Raw genomic sequence first — 15,933 nt, 5'->3', positions numbered from 1 at the left:
CGCTGTTGTTTTGATCTGCACCTCTCGCACGCGGAACTCTTGCGAGAGCAATGTGGCGGCGATTGTATGGAAGATGAGCAGCAGCTACTCTCGCTACCTATGTTGGAAGGGAGAGCCACCACTGCTCAACTATAAACACAACAAGAAAGAAGTGTGGTGGTGGTGGTAATCGCAAACCGTATTTTCGAGATTGTGGGTGTGAAACGAACCGTCAGATGCATGTCGCCTCTGCTGTTTACTACGATGTTTGGGAAGTTTCTCTTCTGTTTACACTGTTTTCGCTCATTGCGCGGAGCCGTTGTCATTCGAAACGGAATTGAGTTAGTGAAGAGTATTTTTGTACAAGTCTTGCTGAATCGCATGTTGTGCCATTTTTGCCGCAATAGAATGGATCTCGGGTAGACAGTGTTGCTAGGAAATTCTTCTTTGAGAAAATCAGTTCAGCGGTTTTCGAAAAGAATAATCTGTTGAAATGAAGAATCTCTAGCCCTGTTACATTTTCGAATGAAATATTTTGATAGTACCATCAAGTTTCTTGAAATTGAATTAAATTTCCAAAAAACCGAAAACCGAAAACCCAAAAAAAACAATGTTCTACAGTAAAAATACACTTGACAAATGAAAGAGTTTCGCCTATTCTGCTTGGTGAGACGAAACGTCAGTCGGCTTGAGTAACAATTTTTCCAAATTTATTGAATTAAATTTCCATTTTCACACACGAAATCCTAACAGAAAACAATGTTGTCGTCAAGTCGGCTTGAGTAACAATTTTTCCAAATTTATTGAATAAAATTTCCATTTTCACACACGAAATCCTAACAGAAAACAATGTTGTTCTGCAGTGAAAATACTTCGCGATTTGACCAAAGTCATAGATAATTTTCGAAAATTTTATGTTTGATACAGGTTATGAATACTGTGAATAATGGCGATGAAATCGATACCATATTAAGTTGGCTGATATCGTTGATTGTGTAGGGGCCGATTCGAGAAGGATTTGCAGTATTTTTAGCGCAACATATTTTACTCATCGTTCACCTAGTTGAAAAAAAATAAAGTAAAAAAAATAAAGTTGCAATACTTATACCAATCCATTCTTCATAATATACATACCTTATTGCAAAATGATGATTTCCTAACAATTCCAGCGTGGAAAGAATATATTATATGAATCCGGGAAGTTTGAAGGAACATTCGTATTTTTCTGACAAATTTAAACGAATTTCATATTAAAAAACAAGACATCATCATCTTACTCGCTGCGCCATTTGGTTGTAAATCTAACGTAAATTTGTCAATTGCAAGGTTATATGATCTTCGGGCCTTATTCCCGTATACACTTCATGGTGAAAACGAAATTAAGTGTATCCGCGATGACAACGGTATTGTGACGGCATCTGGATACGAAATTAGTCTTCCACTGAAACATATCATAATAATATAAAATTATTTTCATATACAATTTTTGTAAGAGATTATTTTACCACAAGAGTAAAACAAGGTTTTCCATTCACATTGAACACCTATTTGATACGCAGAAGTTAATTTTCATTCATTATTTATATGTGAAAGGTGTTCATTCTGCCTGAAACTTCATTATTATCTTTGACGCTTCACTAACTTGCGAAACGTGGTTCAATGATGTGCCGTTAATTACGTATTCACCGTGAAGTGTGTACGGGAATAAGGCCCTTCATCTCGTTTTTACCGTGAAGTGGCGCCCGTGATCTGGCCCAAAAAGTTAGGTAAATCTTTTATTGAAGCGAGTAATTTTATTATCTCACGTAACTTGCACCGCAGAATGAAGGAGGCCCAATAAAACCAAGATTCTACTTTTGGATAAAAAGATCACTCATTTCATACCGTTCAATGATCTTGGAATCTAGGTCGACTCAAAATGTACTGAATATCTGAATAAGAAATGTCAACGAAGAATAAACTGTTTATCCACAATTGCAGTGATCTGTTATGGATCTCATCCTGAAGATCAGTTTCTGTCTTCAATTGGCTTCAAAAGAACACCTCATTGAATTCCAGGGAATTCATTGCATTGGAATGTATTCCGGTGTGAAATTATGAATTCATTGGTGACCGGAAATTCCGAGTAGCTTATCGAACTGAAGTATCAATTTGAATTCATGACTTTATATCATACGTTCATTTCCATGCATGTCGAAGAAGGCGTTTATTGTCGACCGTGTTTGTTTTCCTGAATAGGGTAGGTGTTCCAAATATGGCGGAGATATGTCACCAACTTACAGAAATTTGCGAATAAATACCCTACTTTAGTTCAAAAGTATACGGACGTATGCTTTTTCTTAGGGATACCATCTGGTCGAGGTTAAAAATCAACCTTCGAGATATAAATTAAAAAAAATAAGTGAAATATCTTTTTAAGTTACACGGTTTAATGTATTAAAAACTAGAAATTAATTAGGCGAGTAGCAGTCGGTAGTTACCACGCCCCATCCTTTATTAATCTGAGGCAATGATGAGAAATAAAATCGTGGGGTACGTTAGATTTCCATTATCCGCATTTAATGGTTTCATCATATGCCCCGCGATTTTATTTTAGTCTCATCAATGTCCTTGATTAATGAAGGAAGGAGTATGATAACTGCTAACTGCTACTTGCCTAATTATTTTCTAGCTTTTCGTACATTATCTGTATTATTATTATGTTTAATCGCAAAAAACCATTTAACTTAAAAAGTTTTTTTTACTTATTTTATATTGTTCATAATGTAGTGTGTTCTCCAAGTCAAGCCATTCAGACATTTTTTAGCGACGGTCAAATTGAATTTTTCAAGATCATGGAATACGTAGTTTTATAATGACAGCAGAGATAAAGATGTGTTCCACATTTCAGATCAATAGTTCAACAGAATGGGGGTCATATTTGTATCAATGTAGGATATCGCTACACAGTTACCCACAACTTACGCGTGAAGCTGAATAAAACCGTTTAAAAACACGTTGTATGTGATTTACATTTCAAAGGACCAAAATAAATCTATTTATTCCTCATATTTTTCGGGCGATGCGGTGGAAACACTCTGGAGACGATGACTTCTGTTCAGTACGAGTACAGGAGATTATTTGGTGGTTTCCGAGTCACCAAACATCATGCGCAATAGTGTGCCAAGGAGAATCCATGGATTTGAGGAATTTATGATGTATTAAACACAAGAACTCCTTCTGAAGCCCAAATCTTAAGGGCGATTTAATTTTTACACCACATAATTCAGCATGGATTTGGAAGTGGATTCCAATTGAATATCATTGCAACGTTTCGTTGTTTGACTATGCTTTTTCAAATCAGATTTAACAGTAATGGTTCATTGTGGATTCCAAATTTCTGTTTCAACAAAATGACAAAATTCACATACCGCTACTGGCTACCAATACATATGTATCGCATATGCAGCAATTGAATTTCTTATAAAAACCAGGAAAAATGCTAGAATATAGTTAATAAAACAGTACGCCCCAAAAGCAATTCAAAATCAGCACATGTCGTGCTTAATCAGAACAGATTGTAGTTTTTAAAGATTCTTATTGATATTTCGATGATTAATCGACTAAATGATATAAAAAAAATCGAGGAGTTGTATCCGAGACACGACCGCTTTTTTTTCAAATTTGTTGGTTCATCATTTCGGATATTATTTCGGATATTATTTAGAAGCAACGATTCTTTCTTGCCTTTGCGAGAACAGTACACTAATTGTTCATATGTCGCAATTTGTTTCTTTATATCAATGCACGCAATGCACTGAGTATTTAACGAGATGCATCTTCCGTGCATCGCCATTAAACAAGTATCAAACACGCGTCTAACAGATACAGCGATTTTTTTGCGCGATTTTTTTTTGTGCGGTTTTTTGTTCTTGTGCGGGTTTTTTGTACAATTTTTTTGTGTGGTATATGAAAAGAAGCATATTTGACGAAGATATCGTCCATTTGGTTTTTTTATCGACGGTTTATATGCATTTCAGTGCGAAAAAAGCATATTTGCGTATCAATTATCCACTTCTGAAATCATTTCCCTCCTCCCATCAAAGTTTTTCTAAGTTATTGCATGACATGATTTCTAACAGCAACACGTTTCGACATGCAACTAAAAGCATAAAACAACCAACAACAAACGATTTTTTGAAGCTACTGGTGAAGTTTTGCACGATTTTTTTAATGCGATTTTTTTTGTGCGGTCCCTATCTCCCGCACAAAAAAGGTTTGCCTGTACACACAGTTGCAGAGATAAAAATGAAACATCGAAACACACTTCATGTGAAATATTCGCTAGCGTTCACAGCTCGAGGGGAACATAAAACACAAAACGAGCAGAACAAGCGACCTTTGTTGTTTCGGGCACAGAAAGATTCTGAGAATTTTCCTCAGAGGAGATGCAATACTTATACGCTAGCGACAGCTTACTTACTATGCAAAGGTGGAGTTTACTTCGCAAATATTCTCTTTTCGCTATTCCCTTTCGTTGTGTCTATTCTAGCGGCTGCAATGTTGCCCGATATTGACAGCTCTGTTCGGGAAAGCACACAAATGGATAGAATTTTGAACCATATGCAGCCTATGGGATTGTAATGTATAGCATATAGAACAAATCATAGGAAATATCTGATTCGATTAGTATCTTCTTCTTAAATGACACTAACGTTCCTAGAGGAACTTCGCCGTCTCAACGTAGTATTCCTTGCGTCATTTTTACCTGTACTTAGTTGAGATTTATATGCCAAATGACACGCCTTGAATGTATTCTAAGTGACAAGCTCTAGAATACGCGTGATTACAGTGCAAGTTGGAGGAAATTTCATGGACGAAAAATTCCCCCGACCAGAACGGGAATCGAACCCGAACCCCCGGCATGTTAGGTGTGACGCTAACCATTCGGCCACGGGAGCACAGATTGGTATGCAAATCGTTAAAATCCGTTCGCAGCGAAAGTAGTTATTAACGATAACTTTATTTCATAAAAACGTGACCTGTTTTCTGATTTGGCACCCTTAATGTAAGACGGAGTCCTACGTAAAAAACTTGTTTAGAAATGCCTCTTCCGGACTTCACGCCATTTAATAGGGATGTAGCTTAGTACTATAAGCTCTAAACATCTCCGTCAGAAAAGGGACAGTGCTATCCTTGCTTTTTTTATAACAGCACCGGATAAATCCCATCTGGTCCTGGAGATTACAAGGGCTTCAAGGAATCCACTGCCCACTCAACCCCTGTCGTCGTGAAGACCACCCTAGCCATTTTTCTTTAGCTCTACTCTCGTCTCTGATTGGACGAGATTGAGCTGTATTGAAGACCTGTGCGTGTCCGGAAATCAATTGGAATGAGCCTGGGAAGTGTGTTTCCATCATGATACTAAGTGTTTCCTGGGAGTCGCTTGTATATTGACCGTTTCCTTTTTTCAGATTTTTAGAGGCGAATGAACTGCAAAGTTTAAAGCCTCTTAACAACAAAGAAGAAATAAATAGATAGATTGCAATGATAAATGCGCATTCTCGCTTATTAGAAGACCATACCGCTGATTGACCATGTCAATAATATCAATTGATGATCTGATGACCTCTATCAACTTTCGCTATAATTCAACCATCAATTTTCGAATCGTGACTACTGATCTGGAAATAATGCTTTCAAATGTCGTGAGCACTAGCGGTCGACAAAAATTGCAAAACCAATTTGGCGATAGCATTCGTAGATTCCGTTTCCCATTACCCAGAAGAATTTATTATTTACGTTTTACTAAATAATGATTTAAAAGTGTTCAAAAACATTTGATTTTATGTATGCGTATCCTTCTGCTTGGCGTACAGTTGCAATTTGGTACGAATAGAAAATGTTGTTGTTCGTTTTGAATTCCGTTTCTAGAATATTGCGTGCTTTTGATGACCAGTTGATTATCCAGTTATGCAATGTAACTAAAAATAAATGAACAAACGCTGAATATTCATAGCAGTCCCAAAGCAGCATTGCGTTTTGTACATCAGAGATATCATATGAAGATTATCACTGCGATTCGACCTCTTTTTTACCGACTGTTGCTAAGAGTACCGACGCGTTCAAGTAATTGTCTAGTGAATTCATTATCTCTAATATTGTTCAATTAGCTTATGCCATCAGAGAGACTTACTCGCCATTGTAAATTCCGTCATTAATTTGCGTAACAATCTCTAGACTCCTCTCATTCTCCTCGGTGCAATTGAACTCTTGCTTCGGCCGTTCAGCCGGCTGCAAGCTACACTCCCTCGCTGTGAGCTGCGAGGCAAGTAATTTACTGTGGGAACGTTATGCAAGATTGAATCGAGCACACCAAGAACTGTCTCAATATCTCCTCGTTTTCTCCGTTTCATCGTTTGTCGTGTATCGCCTTACATTCTTCTCGATTCATTGATTTATCATGCGTTTCACAGTGTATCTCTTGTATAATTAAAAGTGGCACTCAAAACAAACTCATGGAATGTTTTCAGAATTTTGTTTTGGGTTCATTCCTTAATGAAATATGTTCATTTACAAGTCACTGAATCAGTCAATCTGACACTAAAGGTGTCGTCCAGCGATAGCAATTGACCACATTATAACGATGTTTTGTAATCGTTTCTGTTGATGACCCTGTTCACCGTGAAACATAGCCCATTCACGCGAGTATTGATGTTAACCAATATTTCATTTTTTCCCACCACATTGGTTGGGACCTGTTCAAATCTTCAAAAGCGCGCAATTGAATTGGAATGTTTACCAGTGTGAGGATTGAGTGTAGGAGCATTAGAGAACAGCTTGCAATTCCAACAGCGGAAACGTAGCGTCGTAGTTGGTGAATCGCCTAGAGCAGGTGCCGTTTTGTCTCAAATTCCGAACACTTAAGCTTTGTTGGAAATTTAACTGTGTCTCTTTACCAAAAATGGTACTTATTTTTTCGCGAAATTAATTCGATTATCGGATAGAGCTATAGAGCTATTTTTTCATTTGACTACACAAAAAATGATTTCAAATCAAAAAATTCCGAACATTTTTTCTGAAATTCCAGACAGCATAAATGCATTAAAAATAACTTTTAAACTACTAGATCGATTCAGATGACATATTAATTAAAGCCAATTAGCTAGTCTTTTTGGGAATAATATAAAATATTTTTACTTTCTCTATAAAATAATATAATTTTTTTTTTCGAAAGCTAAGGTTTTTTTTATATCCAAAAATCTGCGGTGTAATTTTTTTATCTTTATTAAGTTATGATTTTAAGTTAAAGTCAAAGTGTTTTGATTGCGGTAGCTTATTGAACAGAAAATAGGAATATGGCTGATCGAATTTTTTGCAAGTGTTACAAAACATACTAGCTAATTGGCTTTAATTTGCTATGTCAATCATCTGACTCGGTTCAGTAGTTCAAAAGTTATGAATTTTAGATAAAAGTCATTTTTGCCAAAAAAGAAAAGGGGAAATTGATTATTTTTCAGACCAACCTAAAATAAAAATGGACACCCTCATAAAAAAAATAAAAAACGGGTCTAATATTTTGCGATAAGGAACAAAATTACCATGGCTGTATAGCAGTTCCGATTAGACAAAGATATTACGGAATTCTCTAAACACTCTATAATTCGTTCTTCGACATCTAACTCTGAGTTTCCAGAGATATGTAAGAAGCGGTTTAAATTGAGGTATATGGTGTAGGATATAATAACTATCTTCATTTATAAGCCTGGCCATTTGAACTTTATTGTTGTATCAGGCACGAAACATTCAAAAAACAATAATTCCAGTGTTTCATAACTATAAAAACAGATGAAAAACTCTCACTCCTTTACAAAATTAATGTCAATTTCACATGAATTACAAGAAGTTTCTAATTCGTATGTCATCTTTAGTTCTCAATCAGTTCAAATATCCCATTTAGGGTGGTTTCGACCCAGCCTTGTTATAGTGTGTATTTCGTTCTACGCAGAGGATGCTGCTCGTTTAAGCTCTTCAAATCACTCATACTGTAAGCTGCAACACGAATGCACAGTCAGGAGTGCAACGAAGTACTTCAGAATCATTTAGTGCTGTTTTTGCTTCAAAAACAATTGATAATTTGGCATCAATTCATAAAATCCAGAAGGTCATGGCCATGGTTTCATGAATAGATGCTTCAGATTCTGGACTGGTCAGCTTGTTTACCAGATCAAAACCTTATCAAGAACTTATGAGGAGTGATCGTACGAATAGTAGATGCAGCTTACCAGCAGTATGAGTGATTCGAAGAGTTTAACGACCAGTATCCTCTGCGTAGAACTACATTTTTCATTTCTGTACCGGGGTGTTCAAAGTTCAAAATTTCGGAAGCGAGAGCATGACACTTGCGAAGTTTAGGACGTTAATAGCTCTTTGATGGCTGAACGAAGTGGTATGAAAATCACTTCATTCGAAAGATAAAATGTGTAAGATTTATATGATTGTTATTATTGACTCGAAAAATTGATTCAACAGCTCAAAAAAAGGCTATGAAAACAGGCTATTGAAAATACACAAATCTGTACATAAGCTGGCGCTCACTCAGAAATCCATTTAGTTGTGATTGTGAGGGGAAGATGGTCTCGCTCGCTCGCTTGAACACTATGCTTTTCTTTCCCAATTCCATTTCTTTTCTGCATCCGGAGCGAACAGAGCCTTTAGCGAAAAACGAAGTGTGGATGACATTTCGATACAGATTGTTTACAAATGCTGAAATTGAAATGTTTGATATGATGTAGAGAATATTCTACCATATATTTTTTTTTATTTTTGAAATTTTTTTATACAGGGTCCTTTAGACTAAACGCTCACGCAACAAATTTTAATAACTTCTGCAAAAGTGAACCGATTTTTATTTTTTTAAAAACAAAATAAAGCTTATTCTAGGACATTTTCGATAACGCGTTTTAAACGGTGAACAAAATTCTTGATGCACAGCTCTAACATTACGACTTCGATGAGGTAAGTATCATCATCAATGATGAGACAATGGGGCTTCGTCAGCATCTGGGTGTACAGTTTCTGTTTCTGGGCCCGTGACTTTCCCATCGTATTTTACCGTTCATCATGATTTGGAGCTTTCAGACTTTGTACGTATGCAGTCTCTCCCGGTCCTCGGCTCTCTGAACGAAAGACTTGGACAGATTCATTCCGCCTCAACGCTTTCACGACAAGCCTGTGATCCTGATTACTGTTAGAACATCCATTCTGACCGCATTTCTCTTTCCGTTCGACGCTCAGAGTTTCGTAGTAACGTTTGATCACACGACTCACCGTTGACTGCACGATTCCGAGTTGTGCTCCGATGTCCAGATGAGAGAGTTGAGGATTTTCCAGGACCTTTTGCAATGTTACTTTTCGGGTAACTTCATTTCTTCCAATTTTCGAAAAACTGACAACGATAACAATACAATATAAATAATACACTCTAAACTACTTCTACCAAAATTTTCAAGAGAAAATACTCAATTCTACAGCGTTTTTTCCGTGATGCAATTTGATTTTTTGACACCCTTTACTAGGAGAAATAGAAAAGTGTTATATAAAATTTCACCCCTGAATGGCTAGAGATTCAAAGTAGCATTGATAAAAAAGGCCCTATTTATATATTACAGGAATTATTGCACAAATTACTTAACGCTAAAAATCCGGGTTTTTGGGTCACCTAAACCTCCCTCCCCCATACATAAACACAATTCCTGTCCCTAACACACTCCCCCATACATAAACACAATTCCTGTCCCTAACCGTTCCTCCTTCTAACATTACGAAATTTGTGCACGACGCCTTTAATCTTTGATCAATTTGTTTCTTGACCACATTTCATTCGGGACAAACATTCGCTTAAAAATTTTAGGATTGGGATTGTATGTTTGCTCTGAACAATTACCCATCTCTGGAATTTAACAATGAACCCAAAAGTCCTCATTGAAAACTTTGCTCAGAAAAAAATCTATGTCTGCCCACAAACATGGTGCTCCCTTGGCCGAGTGGTTAGCGTCATAACTAACATGCCGGGTGTTCGGGTTCGATTCCCGTTCTGGTCGGGGGAATTTTTCGTCAAACAAATTTCCTCCGACTTGCACTGTGATCACGTGTATTCTAGAGCTTGCCACTCAGAATGCATTCAAGGCGTGTTATTTGGCATAAAAATCTCAACTAAGTACTAATAAAAATGACGCAAGTAATACTACGTTGAGACGGCTAGGAACGTTAGTGCCATTGAAGAAGAAGAAGAAGAAGAAGAAGAAGCCCACAAACTTACAGTTTATTTTGTACAATACAACGAAGCCAAGCGCCAAATTTTGCTAACATTATCTGCCTATTCTCTGTTTAGGAACACAAACGCCTACCAAATCCGGGCTAACTGGGCCCAAACTGTTGCTTTTGTTCCAGGTAGCCGATTAATTCTAGCAGGCCAGCCGTATGCCACATACAATGAGCCAAACTGAGTAAGAGAGCGCAAGATGGTTCCTTAATTGAGGCTGATTGGAACGTTCCACTGAAAAACCGATTTGTTTCCATACAGGGGGCGTCCGTAGCTCTAGCGATGCTGATGTTGCTACTACCGCCACGGATGATGATGATGATGATGTAGATGTCGGTGATTTCCAAAGTATGCTGCTCCCGGCTGGGGTGAAGTTCCATTGCAGAGGAACTACTCAAATTGAGGAGAATTGTGGTGCATCGATGCGTTGAAGTACTCTTCAGTTTTTTTTAATAACGATAGATTTGATATGAAAGCTATCAGTTTGTTTGGAAAACCTTTTTCGAACGAATGACTTCACCGAACATTGCCGGCTTTTGTGGGTGTAAATGTGGTTTTATTTCGTTTTGGGGATATCGTGTGCTATCTTACTGACTCTGGTTGCGGTTGTTACATATGATGGAAATCATATTTATGTGTTTGGTAGCAAAACACAGAAAAAGTACTGGGTGCACAATAATACGGTGCAGTTATGAATCGATTGATTTACTAATTTGGTAAGTGTCATCCAATGATGTTAGTCTATTGGAAGCACACTTATTGTTGGATTACAAAATAATCATAAATAGAAACACATGAAAACATGAGTAGTACACTATACTTTTTACAAATTTATATTTCGAATAAATGGTGACATTTTTTCCCCTGTTGGGAGTGAACCACTGCGTCCATTATTTTGAACCATTTTGATATACCCCTTTTTTGTACCACACTTCAAGCTTATCTACTCCTTATTGATGGAGAAGTAGACTGAAAGCGATGGCGAGATAAGTGCCAATCAGGAATACTCTGTTTGATAAAATTTATAATCCTGATCGGCGACACAGACTAATTTTCAGTGGGCTTCAGAATAGCTTAATCAAGGTGTTGAAGACTGCGAGAATTTTCGATCACTTTGTATGAAATGTCATTGTTTAGTATAATAGCTTAGGAACAAACCTCAGCCAAACACTATAAATTGCAGTAGTAGAGGATAAGTAATATCCAGTACACAAACCACAATTTTTGTAAAAAAAGCTCACAAAAAAACAGTATAAAAACCAGCATCCAAAAGTTCTCGATCTCTTTTTCTCGTACCAACCGGCCACCGATCTGGACGTTATTAAATTGTTGCGATCAGTGAAATAAAAATTGTAAATTAAAATATCTCGGTTTAGTGAATTCATTCAAACATTCGTTATCCAAAGGTTCTCGTGTCGGCGGAATCGCGAGTTTAAGCGAGTGTCCGCGTTATTCAAGTCTCGACTCGAACATGGTCCTTCGAACCGGATCGGATGGACCAAAGTGCTAGTGCCGAAGTGACGCTAAAATCAGCCATTTTGTGACTAGTGACCATTGTCCATTAAATCCATCGTATGGAAAAAACATTCGTGAACAATAGTTGACTACGATAACTATAATTCTTAAAGTGAAAAAAAAACTTTTTATATAAACGCTTGGTAAAATTCCTTAATTTCGTCGTGTTAATTTCACAATAAGTGATTGATCGAACAGCTGATAAAAGCTAAAGTGTCGTGAAATAGAAACATTCTAAAACTTCAATCTTCATCGGAACGTGATATTCGCGAATTAACAGAATTCGCTATTGAAAGGCACTTCGAAGCTCGAGTGGGTACCATCGGGCGACTCTACAAGAAATTCATCGTTCTCAAATCAAAGGTGGGTTCGTTCCTTTTTAATTACGGCTTGTCACTGTGAACAAAATGGCGACATCGGAGGATAAATCCGTCTTGAGACAGGAGCATCAAATTCGAGCTGATAACATCAAAATGTCAGTAAATTCTATTGCCAGTTTCTAGAATCATACGATCCTAACAGACATGCGGATCAGGTAGTGATTAGGTTGGAGAAATTAGAAAGTTTTTATAATCAATACGTCGAAGAAATTATTCAGCTACAATTGCTTCCCCCTTCGACTCCCGCAGTAGAGTACGATAAGCTTTTATCATGATTTGAAGCGAAGTATTATCAGCTGAAAGCTCAATTAACCAAAATGTCGTCGAATGTCTCAAACGCCTCCAGTAGTGCCTCGGAAACGCAACTGCCTCAAAGTACACATATAAAGTATCCAGAATTAAACCTTCCCTATTTTTCTGGAAATCCCATCGAATGGCGCGCTTTCCATGATCGATATAACATCGCAATACATTTATCGAAAACCTTGAGTTCGTCTGAAAAATTTCAGTATTTAAAAGGTCTCCTGCGGGGTGAAGCGGCGGGTCTAATATCGATGATTCCCATTAGTGATGAGAATTACAATGTGGCATGGAAGCGTTTAGTGAACAGATATGACGATAAACGTGTGTTGGTGAAATGTCATCTTGCCGAACTATTTAACACTCCACCAATGAAATTCGAAAACGCTGAATCATTGTTGAATCTCATTGACAGATTTGACAGAAATATAGCGATTCTCGAGAAGCTAGGAGAACCAACGGAAGGTTGGAGTACGATTTTAGTTTATCAAATTAGCATGCGGCTAGAACAGAACACCCTTCGTGAATGGGAAAATTATATTGCTCGTGACACAATGCTCAAAGGTGATTCAATGGAAGTCCAAATGCCGAAATATACAGATATGGTCGCATTTCTTCAAAGTCATGCTCGTGTTCTCCAAGCTATTACTCCATCTGCGGGACGTTCCCGCGAATCTAAAACAAAACCTCAACCGAAATGTTCAACCTTACATGTCGCTGAAACTACCTCGGATGTACGCAAATGTTTGCAATGCGGTAGTGATCATTATTTGTACCAGTGCTTCAAGTTCCGCAAACTCACTCCTCAGCAGCGTCTCGCATTCGTTAAGCAACATCATTTATGTTTGAATTGCATGAAGACAACTTCCCATGGATGCCGGGATTGTTCTTCCGATGGTTGTCGTAAATGTAAAAATCGTCATCACACGCTCCTCCACTTACCACCGTTAGAATCGAGTACTCATTCACAACAATCAAATAATTCTAATCATCATCAAGCTTCGCGTATCTCCACCTATCCTCCTGATTCCGCTCAGCAGCATACTCTATCGTCGACTAATACAAATACATTGAATTCGAATATGTCTCCTGTGTCTGCAGACCAGACCGCATCACTATTTAACACATCCTCGTATACTTCACGTCAGACAAGTACGAACCCACCAGTGACGCTCACGACCCACTCGGCGAAGCTTCCCAACGAAACGGTATTGCTTTCCACGGCGCTAATCTACATTAACGACATTGGAGGTAGACAACATGTTGCGAGAGTTCTTCTGGATAGCTGCTCTCAGTACAACCTGATGACGGAGTCATTCTACCAGCGGTTGAAACTTCCAGCTTCAAAAGAAAATATGAACCTTGGCGGCGTAGGCCGACATCAGTCAAAAAAGCTGTTGAATCAACAATCTCGTCTCGTGTCTCTGGCTTCACAGAGAATTTGAAATTCCTGATTTTACCTACTATCGCTTGTGATCAACCTGCCCAACCCATATCAACAACAGATTGGGAAATTCCCAGTTGGATAACACTGGCGGATCCGACATTCTGCTCTCCAGGATCAATTGACGCGCTCATTGGTGCAGGGACGTTTTTTAAACTTCTACGTTATGGTTGCATTACTTTGGGTCCTCATTTTCCGGTAGTTCAAAACACAACGCTTGGCTGGATCGTCTCTGGCGAATACTCTGATCGTTCTTCGAACACTCCGATGTTTCAAAGCTGCTACTTAACTCACAATCAACGACTCGAACAGTTAGTTTCTCGTTTTTGGGATTTAGAACAATGTGCATCGAATGTTTGCTGGTCCCCAACTGAAAAGGAATGTGAACGTCACTTTGTGGAAAATGTCCATCGAAATAAAGAAGGAAGATACGAAGTTCGTCTTCCAAAGAAAAAGGAGTTGTTACCCCGTTTGCGGGACAATCGATTCAATGCTCAACGAAGATTTCTAGCATTAGAACGAAAACTCGACATCAATCATTCTTTTCGAATACAATATGAAGAGTTCATAGAAGAATACATTCGCTTGGGTCATATGCGTGAGGTTACACGAGAAGAATTATTAGAAGAAGATAATGATCTTCCGCGATATTATTTACCACACCACGCAGTTTTACGCCCGGACAGCTCAACAACTCAGCTTCGCACAGTATTTGACGCCTCTTGCAAGAGCTGTTCAGGATTATCACTAAATGAAGTTCTCCTCGCCGGCCCAACGATACAAGATTCACTTTTGTCTATAATAATGCGTTTTCGAATGTACGCATTTGTTGTCACTGGGGACTATAAGAATCTATAAGAATAGAATAAGGTCCCTATAAGCAGTCTGTACAACCATTAGGTCGAAGACGTTTGACATTAAATAAATACTTGTTTCGACATTGCTAAAATGTATCGCCAGATCACCGTACATTCCGCGGATCAGCCTCTTCAACGCATCTTCTGGCGAAGGAAATGCACCGAACCATTATAGACGTATCAATTACAAACCGTGACATACGGCACTAACTCGGCTCCCTTTCTCGCCACTCGAGTGCTGCAGCAGCTTGCCGAGGATGAACAAAATCGCTACCCTCTGGCAGCTCCGGTTATCCGCAAGGATATGTACATGGACGATTTACTTACTGGAAGAAATGATTTGAATGAGCTTAAACAACTGTGTTCAGAATTAATACTGATTTTTGAGAGCGCAGGAATGCAGCTCAGAAAATTTTCCTCCAACCAACAAGAAGTTCTCAACACAATTCCGACAGAGTTACGTGAAACCAAAGATCTGATTGAATTCGACTCAGAAGCACCAATTAAGACTCTCGGATTGCTCTGGGAACCTTCATCCGATTCCCTCCTCTACAAACTACCGAAATTTTCTCGTCATGAACAGTATACGAAACGAATAATTTTGTCGCAACTTTCGAAACTGTTCGATCCACTTGGACTGTTAAGTCCTGCTGTTGTACAAGGTAAAATAAATCGATAGCTCGTCTGGAGCTATGTGCTTCTCTACTTCTTGCCCGATTACTCCAGTCGGTCATGTCTAGCATTAGTATTAATGAAAATGTGTTCTTGTGGACTGACTCTATGATAGTTCTCCACTGGCTAGCATCAAGTCCATCAACGTGGCAGACGTTTGTGGCCAACAGAGTCGCAGAAATTCAGGAGATCACCAGCAACTGCACTTGGAATCACGTTCCGAGCGAACAGAATCCCGCGGATTTAATTTCTCGGGGAGCAGAGATTGATCATCTTCTGAATAGCTCACTGTGGTGGAACGGTCCGAACTTTTTAGTGGAACTCGATGTGCCGTGGCCTGATCCACCAGGAGATTTTCGCCGCATAAATGAGGAATTTCTCGAAAAACGCAGAGGAACAGTCCTTACAATTGCCGAGTCGCAAAACACCGAAATAATTTCTCGTTATTCGTCGTTCACAACATTTCTCCGCATTAGCACACTT

The 15,933-nt window shown here is 38.4% G+C and overlaps 1 protein-coding gene across 1 annotated transcript in view; it reads right to left on the bottom strand.

Moving 5' to 3' along the window:
* The window catches only part of LOC129774663 (extracellular serine/threonine protein CG31145), a 162,933-nt gene that overhangs the window by 120,958 nt on the left and 26,042 nt on the right, over positions 1-15,933 (bottom strand). The gene's annotated exons all lie outside the window — the stretch shown is intronic.

Source organism: Toxorhynchites rutilus, chromosome 3, assembly GCF_029784135.1.
Source record: "Toxorhynchites rutilus septentrionalis strain SRP chromosome 3, ASM2978413v1, whole genome shotgun sequence".
NCBI lineage: Eukaryota > Metazoa > Arthropoda > Insecta > Diptera > Culicidae > Toxorhynchites > Toxorhynchites rutilus.
Note: the sequence above shows the minus strand (reverse complement) of the source record. Positions and strands in the feature narration are given on the sequence as shown.